Source organism: Cyprinodon tularosa, unplaced genomic scaffold (genome assembly GCF_016077235.1).
Source record: "Cyprinodon tularosa strain WSP-4 unplaced genomic scaffold, ASM1607723v1 ctg203, whole genome shotgun sequence".
Lineage (NCBI taxonomy): Eukaryota > Metazoa > Chordata > Actinopteri > Cyprinodontiformes > Cyprinodontidae > Cyprinodon > Cyprinodon tularosa.
This window is the reverse complement of record NW_024038748.1, coordinates 205,321-224,328: the sequence shown is the minus strand read 5'-3', so window position 1 is coordinate 224,328 and position 19,008 is coordinate 205,321. Positions and strand designations below refer to the sequence as shown.

The 19,008-nt window shown below is 36.9% G+C and overlaps 1 protein-coding gene across 4 annotated transcripts in view; it reads right to left on the bottom strand.

Moving 5' to 3' along the window:
* Window positions 1–19,008, bottom strand: part of slc8a2b (solute carrier family 8 member 2b) — a 224,316-nt gene that overhangs the window by 144,382 nt on the left and 60,926 nt on the right. For 2 of the 4 annotated variants that reach the window (XM_038284868.1, XM_038284870.1), the window contains exon 2: window positions 10,454–10,491. The gene's annotated coding sequence lies outside the window, so the exon portion shown is untranslated. The remainder of the gene's footprint in view (window positions 1–10,453; window positions 10,492–19,008) is intronic. The other 2 variants (XM_038284869.1, XM_038284871.1) reach the window with 1 other exon arrangement.

Sequence of the window (19,008 nt, the reverse complement as noted above, 5' to 3'; positions counted from 1 at the left end):
TCTCATCAATGTAGGGCTCTTTTTGTTTTTTTTATTCACTTCCCAATTAAAACAGGAACTTTTGCCACAAGAGAAATTACTCTGAATGTTTTCTATAATCATAGAGATATGCAGTACACTGTGCAGGTAAAGATTTTATATGATGGCAGAGGAATCAATTTATTTGCCTTTATCCAAGCAAATCAAATATGTATCTGTGGAACTTACAGGTCCAGTTTGTTCCATTCTCTCTGTTGAATGTGGTCAGGTCTCAGTAACAGAGCCAATTCCTTTAATGACTTCCTGGTGTAAAGCAATAATTGTTCCCTTGTTCTCTGTTTAGAAACTGCAACAACTAATCTAAATATGAGTAAAATAAGTGTATTTTTCCTTAATTTGTGCAGGTAAGATTATGTGAGCATAAAGTAACATGATGATGTTAAAAATGAGATCATTAGATATTATGCACAATATCAGATCCATGGGTTGCTGTAACGATGGAAATTAGTACTTATCTTTAGTTTTTTTTTCTGCTGAGCTTTATCTGGTTTTTTGTTTGTGATTTTTTAAATTGATATTTTATTCATATATTCATGATTCTACTGTGCAGATCTGTTGTTGTTGGTTACTTGCCTCCGTTTGCCAGAAAATGTGTGATTCAATGGGTATAAATTATTTTTTAATACATTATAATTATACTGATCTTGTTCATCTGCAATAAAGCATTCGGTGGTTATATGTTTGTTGGATCACACAGTGCATCTATTAAAGTGGTGGGTGCAGGTGGGATTGGTTACAAATATTGCAGCCGTGGGTAACAGAGCAGGAGGGGGTGGTAATGGTCAGGATGTCAGTGGGAATGAAATTAAAAAACATTTCCATGCAAGGCTTAAGGACAAACTTTCTGTGAGAAAAGTTTCTTCATAAAAGTTTCTTCATGAACACAGAACAAGGCGTCACTGTTTTTCTTGTGGTTTTGTTATTTGTTATTTTTTTTGTCTTTGTTGTGATATAATAAATATATGTTAAGTATGAGGGCATTATTGTTGCAATATTATTTGCAAATGTTTGCGGAGAGTTGTGTCTGTATCTCAATTTGTGTGGTTGCACTAGGATTTGAAAATGTGTGAGGAGATTTTTGTGTCTGTACAAAAATCTTCAAATATGTTAAATAACTTGTGTATAATCCAATTTGCAAATGTGTAAAAAAAATCAAAAAATCTATATTCTGATCTACAAATGTGTGCTAAGATTTGCAAATGTGAACTAAAATTTGCAGATGTGTGATTAGATCTACAAATGTTTAGATCAGTCTGTTAGCAAACAGAGTCACTTAAGTCTGAAGTATTTTGGCTTAAAGGAATAGTACACCCAAAACATGATTAGCCTTAATTTTCTACTCACCCCTATGCTGAACAACACTCTGGAGTACTTTTTTGATATCTCAAATGCATCTGGAGATCTGAGAGGCTTCTTGCTGTCTGCTGACATTCAAATAATGGAGGTCTATGGTGCCCGAGACAGAAAGGTCCATAAAAGTCCACAAAAAACGTGTCAATATTCCTCCATACTGCTCGTCCAATGTATTCCAAGTGTCCTGAGTGGGTAGCGTCCATAATTTACTCGAAACGAAGTCATTTAGAATGTTTTTAGAGCATAAACAGTAGTGTATAGTATTTCCTAAAAGCGCGTTCACGAGTCTACGGAAACCGCGGCAGACCAAACCAGACGAAAGTGCGCATTCAGCGTCTGCTCTGCCGATAATGCAAGCGTAGAAGAAGAAATGTGCTGTTTACCTGTGCAAAGAAAGAAACAACGAAAGAAAAATGTCTGAGGACTTCAGTGTTGAGGAAGAGCATGAGTTCTTTGCCGAGCTGAATGCGCACTTTCGTCTGGTTTGGTCTGCCGCGGTTTCCGTAGACTCGTGAACGCGCTTTTAGGAAATCCTATACACTAGTGTTTATGCTCTAAAAACATTCTAAATGACTTCGTTTCGAGTAAATTCTGGACGCTACCCACTCAGGACACTTGGATTACATTGGACGAGCAGTATGGAGGAATATTGACACGTTTTTTGTGGACTTTTATGGACCTTTCTGTCTCGGGCACCATAGACCTCCATTATTTGAATGTCAGCAGACAGCAAGAAGCCTCCCAGATCTCCAGATGCATTTGAGATATCAAAAAAGTACTCCAGAGTGTTGTTCAGCATGGGGGTGAGTAGAAAATGAAGGCTAATCATGTTTTGGGTGTACTATTCCTTTAAACACCCAGAAATACAGACAAATCATTGGTTACAAGTCAAGCGGTACGATTGGCTCTCTTTGCACACGTGACTTTTGCAACGATTCTGCTGTGTGAGATCTGCAAATGCCTAGAGAGGATTCCTATTTAAAATATTTGCTCCCTGAGCGCAGGCTCGCAGGCTCACTTGCTCACAGGTTCATCTTCCTTCTTTGGGGTTATAATTGTTGCAAAAAAAGTGGTTATTCATAGCCTCAAAGGTCTGATCCATCTGGCTGTTAGCCGCCATCTTTCCTTGGCACATGAACTCCCATAGCATGAAAAAATGGAAGGAAGGAAGACGCAGCCTGTGATCCTGCAAATTATATAGCACCAATAATACCCTATAGTTAAACCATTTAACTGGGTACTTTGCATCACAGATTCCTGTGACTTGATTTTTGTCACACAGGTTTTGTGATCAGGCAGAAGCTGGACTATGATATACACCATTAAAAAGAACCAAAGGAAGGACAATCCAAAGATTGTGAAAGAAAACAAAAAGCAAAGCATCCATTTAAGGTTCCTTGTGGTGGTTAGCTTTTTTTTTGTGAAATTAGAAAACACATAATTCAAAAAAAGTTTCATCATAGCAGCTTAACTTCAAAGTGGTGCCAAATCCCAAAAGAGGCAGATTATTTCTCTTTTTAATTTGTTTATGTTCCAGTTGCAGAGCGGCAGCTGCCACATCACACCCAACCACGTTACAGTTAAGTGGAAATAAGCTGTTTGACTTTACAATTAGCCTAATCTAATACATAAAGGACGCTTGTTTCATTGATACTGAAAAACCCAGCAAACCAACACAGACATGCTGAGCATTTCTCGATATCTCTCTCCCACCTGTTCCTTCATTCCTCTGCTGGCTGTCTCTGTGCAAATAAGATCCATCCATCTCCCTACCAAAGTCGCCCTTTATAATTACAGAGGCCCTACCTTCCCTCGATACCAGCCAATACTTCCCTCATTGCAGCATGAGTGCATGTCCAGCACATATTCCAATACCACCGCCTCCGCTCCCTGCTATCACGCCCCACCTCACCCGTCACCTTCATGAGCCGGAGCAGGAGGCCCGCGGCAAACACACACATCGGCTGTTTCATCTTAAAGACCAACTACGGGGATGGGCTTTATCTGTGTACATGTATGTACGGCTGGGTGTTAATCACACATTTAAAGATCCACAGGAGGATCTGAACCCCTGGAAACAGACATCATACTTCTCAACCTGATATTTTACTTTGGCTTTGACCATTTTCCATAAAGATTTAGTTCAATTTGCTGTGCCTGATCATAAAAAGAAAAAATGTAAAAAAACATGTGAAAAATTATCTCTTGAAGACTGACAGGTTAACAAATCAGTGAAGAAGAGCCTAAAAATCCTCCCCTTGGGATTAAAAGAGCCAAATAAAATACAAAGTAAAAATGTTTAGTTACAGGAATGAACACAACTGAAAAAAAACCCAGAAATATTAAACTTAAGAAACCTTCACAAATCCTGGACAATTCCTAAAGAACTGAGAAATAACCAATGTTCATAAATATCTACCACGTGACAGTGTAAACAACAATTTTAATTAGTTAATTAGTGATTTTTCCATTTTAACTGATAAATAAAAAAAGTGAAGTTTTATTTTTCTCTTTTCTGGATAGGAGGAGAAATAACATCACAGATATTTAGTTAAGAAGATATTAATAAAATAACAACCTAATTGGTGATAAAGTAAAAAGTAGGTCTGAAAAGATTCATTAGATTAATTCTTCAATAGATTCTTCAAATAATCATCAACTAATATGGATTTAATCAGATTTTTGACTGTTGGTAGAATAAACGACTTCTTCTGTTGCTTCTCCATCAAGGTCACAGGGGACTGGTAACATCTCTAGCAGTCTATAAGTGAAAGACAGGCTGCCTTTAACCCTAAACATGGCATCAGTCACTGAGAGATGCAATCAGGTCCAAACGATATATAAATATTTTCATTTAAGATTAAAAATCTTCTTTGTCTATCAATATCCTATATATTCAAAACCTTTCAGTCCATTTGGGAATACCGGTATCTCTTTTTAATTTATTGAACCGATCTACTGCTGTAGTTTGGTTTTAATTGGTTTTCCATTTTAAAAATGTAAGTGGGAGCAATTCTGCAAGATAAAGAACCACATAACATGTTATAACTAACTAATAGCTTATATAGAGAATTATTTATCTACTGCATAAGCCTCCAGTGTCTGTAAAGCAATCATTTAAACTGTGGCTCCTCCACACTTGAACAGTAGAAATAGAATAAAGATTTCAAATTAATTTTGAGGGTAAGTTTTTCTGTTTTTCCAATATTCAAATCTATAAAGATGGACTGTCCTTGTTTGTATTCTTTTAAACCACATGTACAAAAAATATTGTCATGTTTTCACTGAGGGGATGAGGCTGTGCTGATACAACGCAACATTTCCTTCTGCATTGTTCCCTGACCTTATTAGGATGTGTTAACTGAGAGAAAAGCCTGACACATATTGCCGATGTCTGAGTGGGTGAGTGGAGGGTTTCAGGAACACATTTCCTCTTAAACAAACACACGTGCACGGAGTGACACTTGAACTCATCGCTATGGATCACTGTGACTCCTCAAACACACTGGGAGATCTCCAGCTCCCCTTAGGTTCCCTCTCAAAAAGCCAATTACCACCCACCCACAGACCCCCCCACCCCCCTACCACCACCTACTCCCACCTCTGTATCCAGGCAGAAGCTGAGACAGATGCATCATCCGACCACATAAATAGAACCTTCAATGGACAAAAATGTCCATGTGGCAGGCTGATACCGTCTGACTGTTTAAAAGGCATGAACCCTGCTATGAAGTTTGTCCAGCTAAGAAAGTCTATAAACCTGAGACACAATGACGCGTTAAAAACACATTATACAGCCAACTGCGTCCCAAAATGAGAACATCAGCTTTAAAGAGATTTAAATCCATCTAACCATAAAAAACTGTGGTTTTTAAGATTGTGAATGTTTGATTGCTTCTCTGAAAACACTTTGGTCCAATCAATTTAAAGCTATCAAAATATTTCCAAGTAATCTGACATATTTTTAATGGGTTGACTCATTTCAGGCATCCGGCACTTTTTATGTTGTTCAAAAGCATAAAAAAAGCAAAGAGTCTTCCTGGAACTGCAATCAGAGAGCAAAAGCTATGAGAAGGACAGCAGAAGAACACACCAGTGGAACTGATTTGTTTTCCTTTCACACATACATGAGCTTTCATCTCCTTTTGAAGTTGAAACATCGATTTTGTTTCAATCGTTTTATCAGAGCAAGCACAGAAAGTGATGGGCCTCATTCTGTTTACAAAAAGGAAACTGCATTTGAATGTTTTCTGCTTGAAAGGATGCTTTAGGTTCAGCAGTTTAACCTGTAGAAACACTGGGTTAGTGTCTAAGATCTAACTATAACGAGGGCTGGATGAATAGATAAAGGGAAATAAGGTTTTGTTTTAGTGCCAGTTAGTAGCACAAAATCACATGTTCACCAAGGGTCAAACTTAGGGCCCCTCTTATATTTTATCTTTACCCTTCCTCTAACTCAGATGATTTTAACATACATTACAGTAGCATAGCTAATACACAGCTTTACCTTACATTTTTCTTACAAACCCATTCAAACACTGAGTTAGTACATAGAAGGACACAAGAATAAACTATGAAAATTTTACATAGCTTTAGTTACTTCACCTGAAAATCAATACAGACTGCTAACCCCTAAATCAGGGGTTTTCAACGTTTTCCAGGCCAAGGACCCCCAAACTGATGGTGAGATGGAGCGGGGACCCCCTAATTATATAAAGTATGAAATTGTGTTATATCAAACTGGTCCTATAGTCACTCTATTACAGATGGAGTCGTGTAACCAAAGTCATTTCTCCCTGGGATTATTAAAGTATTTCTGATTCTGATTCCTGGTTGATGGGACAGGTGTTGTGAATGAAACGGTGCCCAGCTTGAAAGAGCTCCTGTGTGTCGCTGAATGTGTGCATTGATGACTGAAAGACATCTTCTGCCTCGGACCTCCTATGGGTCACGGACCCCCTGTTGAAGATTTCCGCCCTAAATAGTTTTCATTTTTATTTCAGTCATGCCATTTGCTTTTTTTTAACATTGTTTCATGATTGGATTCACTTGTATGTTGTTAGCGAAAAGGACCACAAAGAAGACAAAACTTATCATTCTCCAAACACAAAAGAAAATATAAAAGAGGGTGTGATGCATAATTTACAATATAACTTCAAGCCACACTGGCAGGTTATGTTTTGACTAAACAAATTTTGAAAAATCAAAGTTACATTTATTTATTGTTGCATATCTTATAGAAGCGTATACGATACAGTTGTTCCCAATCACATTGGTTTTTGGTTTTTAAACAGATAAAAGGAAGAGGAGTTCTTTATTTTTAGGAGCAGTGCATTCCACAGTTTGACTCCAACCAGGGAGATACCCATCCACTCCTGGGTCATTCTGACAAAATTGAGAGTAAAGTTATGTTTTCCTCTACTGGATGAATTGGTTTTAACCAGAAGCATACTTTCTACAGTTTTAAGCAAAGAGAATATCTTGTTTTATACATTATGATGGATGTTTGTAATTTTATAAGATCTTGTAATCTTAATAGTTTTGATTTTATAAATAGTTGTTTTGTATGTTTTCTTCTATAAGTTTTGTTAATAATTCATATTTCTTTTATTGTATAGTTCAAATCAATTAAAGGTTGGATAGCAGTCGTGTACAGTATGTGTTTCCCCATACTTCTGGGCAATGAATAAAATAAGGCAGTATTATTGTGCAATAAAAGAGCCTAAAAACTATACAATTTTTTTTTTTTAAGTACTTTAGGGTGGCAATATTTTTACATAATTTCTTTATAATACCTCTACATGGGATTTCCACTTAAATTTTAGTCCAGGGTCACACTCAAAAATCTGAAATGAGACACTTTTTCTAAATTAGTCCATTTAAAGACAACTGGATATCCACATCTAATTTGCAATAACAAAAAAAAGATACATGATGTTTTAGCCACATTGAGTGATAATTTGTTTTCATCAAACCAATCGGATGAATCTGCTGATGAAATCTATATATATTTATCTTATAGTTATAGTTATTATATAGTCTATAATCCCAAAATAATCCCAGGCATTATTTTGACAAAATGATGCGCGAGTTGAAACTTGCTCGTGTCTAAACTGCCTCCCTATCGCCCCCCTCAGGTAAAAAAAAAAGATGTACTGCATCGGATTTTTGCTATTGGCTTCCAGGGAGATGTGACCTCACCTGGGAAAAACTGTCTGCATATCTGTGTAATTGGGAATTATGTGAATTCAATAAGTAGGAGAATATGGACTCATCAGATTTTGCTATAACTCATATTACACACTTGGCTGCATTTTAAAATCAGATTTTAAAAAATCTCTATGAATGTGGTAAATATTGACATTAGCATATCCTCCACTCAAATTTTTGTGTACTTTGTTGATTAGCATATGATCTGTCTAGTTATGAAAACACAAAAATCCACTGAGTTTCCCTCCCAAATCACTTTGCTCCTTCTTTGAATATGTGCTCTGTGTGTGCAAAGAAATTTGCAGGTGTTTTAAAACTCGCAAATCTTTTGAACAGAGCCTTAATTTCTCTGATCATTCCTTATGAGTTGATGATTGGCTTCCCCTTATGGTCTAGAACACCTGTTTGATGTGGAGCTAGTTCGTAGCTTTTCTTTATTTTCAATTTTATTTCATTTCTTTTGTAACATGTTGCATTTTTTTGTTCCTTTTGTTTTGTGCGTTAGCCTCAGTTATATGTTCGCAGCATGTTTTCACTTCTTTTTTTTTGTGTGTTTGTTGCATCTAGAGACCAGCTGTAGATGGAGGATGCAGCAGACTCTGGGGTAATAAGGCAAATTAGTAAACCTCCCTGTAAGACTCTCTTTAGTTTTGACCCAGTATACACTGAGTAAGGTGTTTTCTTTTAATAATCTTCACATTGGCAGTGCTTTTAAGATTTTTATGTGAGCTTTTATTCAATTAATTCTAATGTATCCCTCATGGATGTTGTGTTGGTTCTTGATGGTTCATCTGTTTTTTTCAATGCCTGCTGTTTATGGTACCTTTTTAAATCAAATTGGCTCAACTTCTTTACATTAACAACCCTGACAGAACAAAAAAGGAGCTTCATTTATCATGCAGGAAATAAACACTGAGACTGAAACACGCAGATATGCCATGAAGATGTGTTTCCCACTGATAATTACTGTTATAAAATGAAATACAACAGGAGCAATAAAATGTTAATGAAGCTGTTGGTGGGATTCAGCCGGGTATTAAAGATCATCACAGGAAGGAAGGAAGGAAGGAAGGAAGGAAGGAAGGAAGGAAGGAAGGAAGGAAGGAAGGAAGGAAGGAAGGAAGGAAGGAAGGAAGGAAGGAAGGAAGGAAGGAAGGAAGGAAGGAAGGAAGGAAGGAAGGAAGGAAGGAAGGAAGGAAGGAAGGAAGGAAGGAAGGAATCAGGTAGTTAATAGAAATCAAAAAAAGTAAAACTTGAAGATCAGTCTATAAAAGCAACACAGATGGCATTTCGTATAAAAAAGAAAAACCAACTAAATATTTTGGTTTCTTCAAAACAAATGCTCAATCGACCTATTCCACATGACTTTGCAGGGTAACATTTCTGGACTATTAAAATAGACTAAAGTACCCAGATAGAACCCATCCCTACAAACTCGATGCAGAAAAACCAAAGCCATGGATTCAAAGCCTGGAACTTCTTGCTGCAAAGCTGCGTTGTTACTATTTCCTGCAATATTTTAACCCAAAATATTTCCATCACATCCATTTAATCTCAACTGAACAATTAAAATCCCCCCAAAAAAGGAACAAAAACAGTTTATTTATAGCTGAGAAGTGATGGCCTACCCCTGATATCTGGTGTTAGAGTGGCACAGCTACAGTCAGTGATAGCATATCTGAGCATTCTAGCCAATTTTTCAGACTGAATTTTAAAACAAACTGAATTGAACATTACAAACAGACTCACATTTTCTTCAAGCGCCCTCTGATACATGTCAGTTTTAATGGTGGATAATTATATGATATTAAGGTGGTCAGGTCCTCCTGCAGCAAAGCATCCCCAAACCATGACACTTCAACCTCTGTGTTTTACCTTTAGTATGAACTTCTTTTTTACAGAAACACTATAACTTTCCTCTTTTCTAGTGTCCAATAAATATAATGTTGTTCTAATGGGTCCAAAGAACATTATTCTGGAGGTCGTGGTCATTGTTAACATTCTCCCTTGGAATTTTACTAATTATGCAAAGTTTTCTTCCAACACATTGTTTTAACAGCAGCCAAGTTAAATACTGCATATGAATCTTTCACTACCACAATTATGATTTCTATCTAGAAAATCCAAAAACAAACTTCTGAGTACCAAAGAATACAAAATAGTTTCACCAGAGAAGCCATGCTGATTGCACATGGAAAGTTAATTTGAGGCTGATGTTCCTCTGCACAACAATTATTACAGAAGTAAAATGTAAGAGGACATTTTAAAACAAAATTACAGGACATGTTTGCTTTAACTATTATAAAAAGTTTAATTCAAAGGAAAATTAGATTTTTTTTTTGGTTACATTTAAAGAGAAATTAGAATCTGAAAGTCTGAGCTTTTCAAAATTCGTAAATTGAAACTGGCGAAGAAAATTGCAATCGATGCATCTTTAAAACCCCACAAAGCTGTAGGGAACAGTTGGTTAACCAGTCTGAGCTGCACAGCAACACATACACACACACACACACACACACACACACACACACACACACACACACACACACACACACACACACACACACACACACACGTTGGAGCAAGTTTCAGTTTCCAGGCGAACCGATAACAGCAGTGAGATGTTTAGTATTCAGAGAGGAGGGATGAACCCAGACGATAGTTGGCTCTAGAAACAAAGCAGCCTCTCAGTGACTCTCAGCTGAGGCTCTCACCCCGTTTGTGTGTTTGAAACAGTTGTTCATGCATGAACCCTCTGATCCTCACCACTTCCCATCCAGCAGACCAGGTTTGTGTGTGAATGCGTGATTCTTGGACACACAAGTTAAACATGCAGCCCAGTTTTACTCACCCAACTCAAACTCATGGGGTTATGTTGGTTCACCTGCCCTGAAACAGAGAAGTAAATCTAATTAGTACAGAAAACAAGCTATTTGTTTTTCTGATTTACTAAATAAATGTTTGTCTACTCCACATCCATGCACAACACTCTGAAAACTGAACATTTTCAGTTAAGCTGCAGGGCAACATGCATTTCACCTGAAGGTGCTTCTGCACAGCATCCTTTCATCGTCAAATTAAATCTGTTGCAACACAGACAAACAGATCAATAAAGAATTTGTTTGGGTTTTTATCTCTACAGCAGCTATGGAAACTCATTAAAGGTTTCACAAGCCAATATTTTTACAGATAACTTAATTGTATGTTGGATTTAGTAGCAGTTAACGCAGCCTACAGAGAGGTGGGCAGGGAAAATTTAATTTTCTCCTTTGGCTTTATCAGCAGAGACCTCTTTCATCCCTTTAAACGTCAAAACATAATTTATTGAAGTTAAAATATATATATATATTTTTCTATTTGGTGCCAATGTTTATGCTGAATAAAACCCAGTTTACAGCCTCTGTGAGGGTGAGTTAGATGTAAAGAATGGGAGCGTGCAGCCTCAGAAAGCGTGGGAATTCAAACGTCTCGCTGGGCCTCAGTAGCTGATGAGATCCCGCTTTGCCAAGGCTCGTCATTCAGCTCTTTGTCTGTCCTGGTCTCTGCTCACTGAGACGTGCTTGAAATAACAACAAGCCTCTACCTTTTACAAGACAGGACTGTTAAGATTGGATTATTGATCAGGGTTTTTTTTTTTTTAGAGCTTAGCATTATCTGAAATCTGCCAACTCTGATGCAATTATTAGCATCTAACAAGTATCCTTAACCCTGACACAACAGCCGTGGATAATGCACAAGCTGGGAAATCTCTTTTCAGGAGCTGGAATTGCATCTGCAATGTGGTCGAAAGATTAACGAGAAAGCTCTGACCTCAGAAATGACTAGAAAGTTGATATAGTAGTGAGGCTGCAGAGAAGAAGCCGATATCCCCTCCCTGAAGCCAAGCTTTACACATCAGACCAAAAGGTCTCCTCACCCACAGAATAACACTAGTAGAGGTTTTCCACCCTGACTTTCACTGATAGAAACATGGAAACCATCATCAACTGGTCTGAATTACAAAAAAGAACAAAAAACATCTAAAATTACAGAAACTAATATGATGAACTGCCCTCATGTCTTCAGCGCAGGAGAAGCTCGTGAAGCGTCAGGCTTTCCGTCACTTTATTATCAAACTCATAGTCATACCTGATGAAAGCCCTTAAACATAAAGATACCACCTTCTTCCTTTATTTCACTGGTTTCCTAAAATCTCCCCACTAATTTTTCACTTAATGTGGCATCTTATTTGTCAAAAGTTCTCCTCAATCTTCACTGTCCCTGCTTCATCCACCATCACCCACCATTTCCACCTCCCTTTTTCTGTGCTGCCTCTCAGCTACAAAAAAAATCGCCCCCACAGACTAAGACGTTATTCCAAACAGGCTTAAAAACCTTTCATATACTCACTGCTTTTTAAAACTATCTCTTCTTAATTGCTTTTTCTAGTCTTATTTTTATTTTCCTTTGTATTTATTGCGCCCAGTACTGCTTATTCTGTATTTTAAAGTTCTGCTATAAGGCTTTTCTAAGATTTGAAAGTCAACTTTAGTTATATGTTTGGTGAAATAATGCCTTTAGCACTTCAGAGTATTAATTTGTTAATCAAGCCCCCTCTTTCCTACGGGGTGCTGCACATTTCATGACATAACATGCCACTTCTGAAGGCTGAACAAAGCCCCCCTGACTGGAAAAAGTGGGTGTTTATTTACAGTGCAGGTGCAGCACAGTCAAGGTAGGTGCTTCATGGGGAAGGCACTTCTTGGTAGATATTTCCCATCTGCTCATTTTCACAGGGCAGAGATGGGGCTGCTGCTTAGACAGCCGGCCAATTAGGAGTGGTAATTTATCATATTGTTTGGTAATGTGACAAATTGCTATTAATGTAGATCTAATGCAAATAGCGATGATAAAAAAAAACAAAAAAAATGGTGAGTTGCAAATTTAATTTTTAATATTTTTTCTTTAATTTTATCAGTTGGGGCATTGGCCAATTTGAAGGATATGATAAATGTGACTACTATGTAATATTTAGTGATATCAGCTATACATCTTAATTTAATTAAAATCCTCCTTCTCACATATAAAGCCTTAAATGGCCCAGCACCATCTTACATCAGAGATCTGATTGTTCCTTATGTTCCTAACAGAGCACTTTGTTCTCAATCTGCAGGTTTACTAGTGGTTCCTAGAATTTCTAAAAATAGAATGGGAGGCAGATCTTTTAGTTATCAGGCTCCTCTCCTGTGGAACCAACTACCAGTTTTAGTCCGTGAGGCAGACACCCTGTCTACTTTTAAGGCTAGACTTAAAACTTTCCTTTTTGATAAAGCTTATAGTTAGAGTTGCTCAGGTTATCCTGAGCTATCTCTATAGTTATGCTGCTATAGGCTTAGACTGCTGGAGGACATAGGGACCCTTTTCATTATTCTGTTTCATTCTACCTCTATTCTCCTACTCTGCAGAATGTGTTAGTTTAATCTCTAACGTTATGCTCTCTCTGCGTTTTCTCATAGCAGCTTCGCCTCATCTGTTCCTGTTTGGCTGTGACAACATCCTGGAGAGGAACATCAGCTGTGAGGCTGCCATCAACACCTTTGTTTATAGATGCTGGAGATCGGCCTGTTTTTCAATGTAGTCCTGTTTCTCTGACTGTGACTAACTGGATGTGCTTTTCGTCCTCTGATGTGGGGGCTGGCTTGGAAATTGTCTGCCTGGCTGTGTGTTTTCTGGATGGGGACGCCTGTGGGGCTGATTTACAGTTGCTTTTTGTATCTATATCTTTCTCTATGTCTGCTCCTGTCTCCTTGAACCCCAGTCTGTAAAACGGGAATGTTTTCCTCTCCACAGTCGCTAAAAGCATCCTTAGTGTGAGGGATTGCCTTCAAGTCAATGAGTCGATGCAATCAACTGGTTTTCCTTAGATAGAAAACTTTGAATCGATTTTACTGGATGATCTGGTCGAACTGTAAAGTGCCTTGAGATGACGTGTGTTGTGAATTAGCACTATATAATTAAACTGAATTGAAATTGGTACATTTTTTTCCAAGAGTAGTGTTTGTGATTGTGGGGGAAACGAATGCTAGTTACCAGTTAACTTCAAAGAATTAATGAAGATTGTTTTTAACTGTTGCTTTTATCGTTATCAGGATAGAACCCACTACCAACCCTACTGTGATTAATATCACAGGGTCCAATAACTGATCTCCAAAGACTTTTAAAGCCAAATTAGCCAATTAGCTTTAAAACTGCTTTATATAAACCAAGAAGCCAAAAGTCTGAGGATGTTTGGCCTGAAGCAGCTTTAATATCTTCATGAAATAAAATGCAGTCATAAAAGAGCATTGGGCAAACTGGGGACCAGTTGATTGAAAAATCATCCCTTTTCTTCATCATTAACGCCTCCAACATGTAGAGGTCTTTCGTTTACCAATGGAAGACAAAGAGTCTCTCTTGTAAGAACCTTGTTTTGTGTAAACCTCTGTTCCCCCAGGTGTGTTGGTGTTTGTAAGAAATTATTCTGCTGATTATAATCCCCACCATTACTCATGTTTGAACTCCTCTGGGTAGTTGGGAGCAAACACTGAAAATATCTGGCTGTTTCCCAAACTGCATCAATGCCCTGTCCTGTTGACAGACTGTGGAAAGCAGCCAAAAGCAAAAACCACCAACATAAGGTGGAATAAAACGGGCTGCAAAGGAGCGTCTGAACAATTAGAAAGCGGCAGATGTTTCAAAGTATTAGGATAAAGATTTAGATATGAATGTGTTCATTGGATCTCCTTCTGAATTTCTCTGTTATGATTTACAAACTAATGTTATTTTCAATGTGTTAAAAATACACACACACACACACACACACACGCACACAAAAGTAGCAATAAAATTTTATATTCTGCAATAAAAGCAGAGGAAGACAAGATGCAATGATAAAAGAACAAATAATCTACTGCAAATTGTCAGTATTGTGTTTTGTATCTTAATGATGTTCGTCTAGAAAAGCAGACAGAGTAAAACCCCAGATTCTTATATAATAGTCATACTTCTAGGACTTTTAGTTATTCAGACATATTATGGAGAACACAGAAAAATGTGACTGTTTCATACGGATGATGGACAAAATTCCAAACACAGCAGGAATTTTGCTGAGTCAGTAGCTTTAGAGACCCTGTTAAAATACCTGCATCATTGTGCCTTCATGCATTATATGCTACACCAACACATTTATGGAGGGGACTAATGCCAAAAATAAATACATAAAAAAAAAAAAAATGCTTAATAAATGAATAAACAGAAAATCAAATCCTTAAAAAAACCGATACACCAAATATATAAATGTAAGTAAATAAATCATAAAATGTGATATAAATATACATCTCTTTTAAATAGCTTAGTTCTTTATATATTATTAATATTATTTATTATTGAGAATTTTTTATAGAGTGAATTTTCTTCCATTATTGTTGCAAACAAATTAATACATTTTGCTATATGAAATTTGAGAAATCATAATTTGTATTTTTACCAGATTTAGTATTTTATTTTTGGTTTTGTTTTTTAAAGTTTTCTTATATATTTTATATTTACAAAATTTTGTTTTAAAAATGAAAATTTTAACTTCCGATAGAAATGTGTCTTTTCTACTGGCTTCAGAGGATAGCCCGCCCCCAGAAATGAAGAGAGTTTGATCCGTAAGAGGCAATTTGACAAGAATGAAATTAATGAATATCAATATAAAAAAGAATTAAATTTTTTTTTTTTTATCTAAAATTTTCAAAGGAATATAAAAAATTTAAATGAAACAACAAAACTGAAAATACACATTTGTTAAAACATCTTGGGAAATATTTTAAAAAATAAAATTTGATTAGATAAAATAAAATATAAAAAATAGATGCTGTTTTCCCCAAATTTCTATTTTCACAATGCTTGCAACAGTAATGGAACCAAATTTACTCATCAATTCATTTCCTGGTATGTTTAATCATTTTTGTCTGTTTTAATCTGTCTCTGTATTTTATTAACCTATTTTTTTCCAGTCTATTTTACATTTCTGTTTCTGTCTGTTTCTAGTTTATTATGTCTACTGTAGCTTATTTTTAGTTGGTCTCTAGGTGAACTTTTTTATATATCAAGTATTTATTATTTCTGTATTTATTTTTCTAAATAGTAAGAATATAACATATGTAGTCCTCCATAGAACTGTTCCATGGAAAGGTCTCCTTTCTATCACAGGCAAACACAGCCAAGCTCTCACTGCCACCTAACCTTCCTGATAGAAACCAAAGCTGCTTAGAAATGGAATCAATCTGCCTTGAGAGAATTACATGTATATTAGAGTTTTTAGCCTTTGTCATGAATTGTGGCCATCTTTGGCCATTTGTGGTTTAAATTCTCTGATAACCAGTGTGGGCCAAACATCATAAGCTCTAAAAATGTCACCTTCAAATTAAGGAAGAAGGAAGGGGAATCAAGCTAACATAACAAGAAGTATATTGTTAATAAACTGGAACTAAAAACATGATGGACTTTTGGAAAAGCTGTTTAAATATGTCGGGAACTACGACAAGAACAAGTCAAACTGTTTTCTGTTTTGTTTTCCGTTGAGCTTTGCATAAAATATCAGATCCTCACAGCCAAACTCCACATCTCCTCTCCTCATGTTATTTTGCTGCCTGAAAAGGCACAAAGTCCACACACTTCCACAGGACAAACAGCACTTTTCAGCTGTAAACAAGAGAAGAAGATATGAGCAATAATGTATCACAAACCCACACAGATCAGGTTAAACTCAGCAATAAACAGTGAGGAGTTTCAGGCCAAAACACACAACCCCCCCACACATAAATACATAAAGAGCAAGTCAATAACGAGAGGCCTGGTTGACACCTTCACTAATATGAGAAGTGGGTTCAAACACTACAGCCTGCTCCATATTTGACTCACATTGATTTTTCTTTTTTCTGTCTCGCGCTGCTGCTCCTCAAACAACAACTTTTCATTCAATGATACTGAAGCTGCATTGGATTTCAGAAAATAAAGCAGAGAAGGTGCATCTGTTCAGGTCGGAGACCATGTTTCCTCTCTCCACAGGCAACAAATAACCATATTTAATCATCAAAAGAACAACAGCGGAGGAAAAGCGTCCAATTAATTACTCTAATATCAGTGTAGAAATCATCCAAAGATTTCTGTTCTCTGTTTTAGCACGGTGCGGCTGCACTGGTTGCACTGAGGGGTGCAGAACATTTTCGCTCAGGTGCACAACATGCAGCTGTACACAGCTGCTGTAAAACCACTGCACAACATCTTTATGTGCTCATATGAATGCAATAATGTTAAAGGTTGTAGCATAGAAGCAGAATAACAGATTTTAATTTTGAGAAGACTGAACCTTCCAAGTGAGGATTCTTTTAAACATTCAGCAGCTGTAATAGAACAAGTTCTAAGGATGGAGGTCACTAAAATAATGGTTGGTTGGACGTTGTCATTTTCTCCAATTATGTGTTGGTCCATCTGCTGATTGTTTAAGTCATTATTGCTCGATAGTTTTCTAATTTTCTCTGCTGTTGCTTCCATACATGCATCAATAAATTTAAACAATATTATATACAGTTCAGAACTTTTTTAAAGCATCTTTGTGCTGTTCAAGAGTAAATGTGTTTCACAGTGTGTTAATGGTGGTGGCATTTATTAGCTGGATGTTTCCAAATGTTTAAGAGCTGTTTCTTTCTTGTCATGTTTTTACCTGCAAAGCTGTCTGCGTTGTTACAAATTTCTTAAGTGCTTGATGAGAGGATTATAATATAACATAATTATAATATAACATAATGAAAGAGCAAGAAAGATATTGGAAACTAGGAAGCAAAAAGAGGGAGACTAATTAACACACTAGGGCTGAACGTTTAATTGCATTTGCAATAATATCGCGATAGGATAAAACGAGATTTTCTAACCGCAAAGGACGCGATTTGATGGGTCACGTGATGGGGGTGACGCGCTAGCAAAGTAACACGGAGGGAAACTCGAGATTGTCAGTGACTAACCTGTTGAACAATGGCCTCAGACTGGAGAAAAACTGAAAAAACTGAAGGTCTGGTACCAAAGAGGAGCAGTACGTCACTTGTGTGGAATTATTTTGGGTTTAAAATAGTAGAAGCTGCACAACGTCAGGTGTTGTGCCGGACATGCCTTGTTTGTTGCTACCTCACGAAGTAACACAACAAACCTTTATCAACACTTGAAAAACCACCACAAGGTTGTGTATGATAGTTGCATGGCTAGAATGGCAACTACCAGTGCCTAAACGTCAATTAAGCAAAGTACCATCTGACAGGGATCACTGACCGAACTGTTTGAAAGTGTTACTCCTTACGAACAAAATGCGAATCAGTCACTGAAATAACTCTGGCAATAAAGGAGTTAATAGCGAAAGACATGATGCCCTTCAGTATAGTGACCAAGCCTGGGTTTAAGGCTTTGTTAACCAAGATGGATAAACGGTATTCAATGCCATAACGCACATATTTTAGTCAAGTCGCCATACCCGAGCTATACAAAAAAATGCTGGGACAGAGTTGCAGCGGATCTGAAAACAGTGGAGTTTTTTGCAAGAACTACTCATTTGTGGTCAAGACGTACAGCGGAGCCATATCAGAGTCTCACAGTGCATTATATTGACAAACACTTAAATCTTAAAGCTTGCTGCCTTCAAGCTTTCTACTTCCCGGACGACCACACAGGGTAAAACATTGCTGCCGTGAAAAGATGTTAATAAGGTAAAGCCACAGATTGGTTTCATTTATTGTTGTGATTCATGCTCTAAATAAATCTAATTATTATGCAACCGATTTGTTTGTATATGTTTAAAAAGACGTGAGAAATTAAACTGGAATAATCGCATGAAATCGCAATGTTAACATAAAAAATTGCAATTACGTTTTTTTCCAAAATCGTTTAGCCCTACAACACACATAGATAATTAATATACATCGATAACAAACAACCCTGAATATGCCAAAAGGAGATAATACAAATATAACACAAGCCAAACCCGTCAGGACTGCAACCTGCAGCTTATTAACCTTATCACTATGTTATTCATTGTTTTTCCATTTGATTTCTCTTTAAAGCAAAGACATTCAATTGTATTGGACTTTAACGGTATAGAAAATATTGGTTACTACTTCAATAGTGAGTTTGTCCAGAACGCTGTGATTCGAACTTAGAGAAGATTTTTAAAATCTGACCTGCAGCACAAAAAAGAGACAATCCTTTCATCTTGGGTCTAATTCACAGTTTCTAATCTGTCTCATATCTGACGTTCCTGATTGCATCAGACAGGATCCTATGACACAAAATGAATGCATTCATCTTATGGCCGCTGTTACATCAGCAGCACTGCAGCTCAGATTAATCACAGGGTTT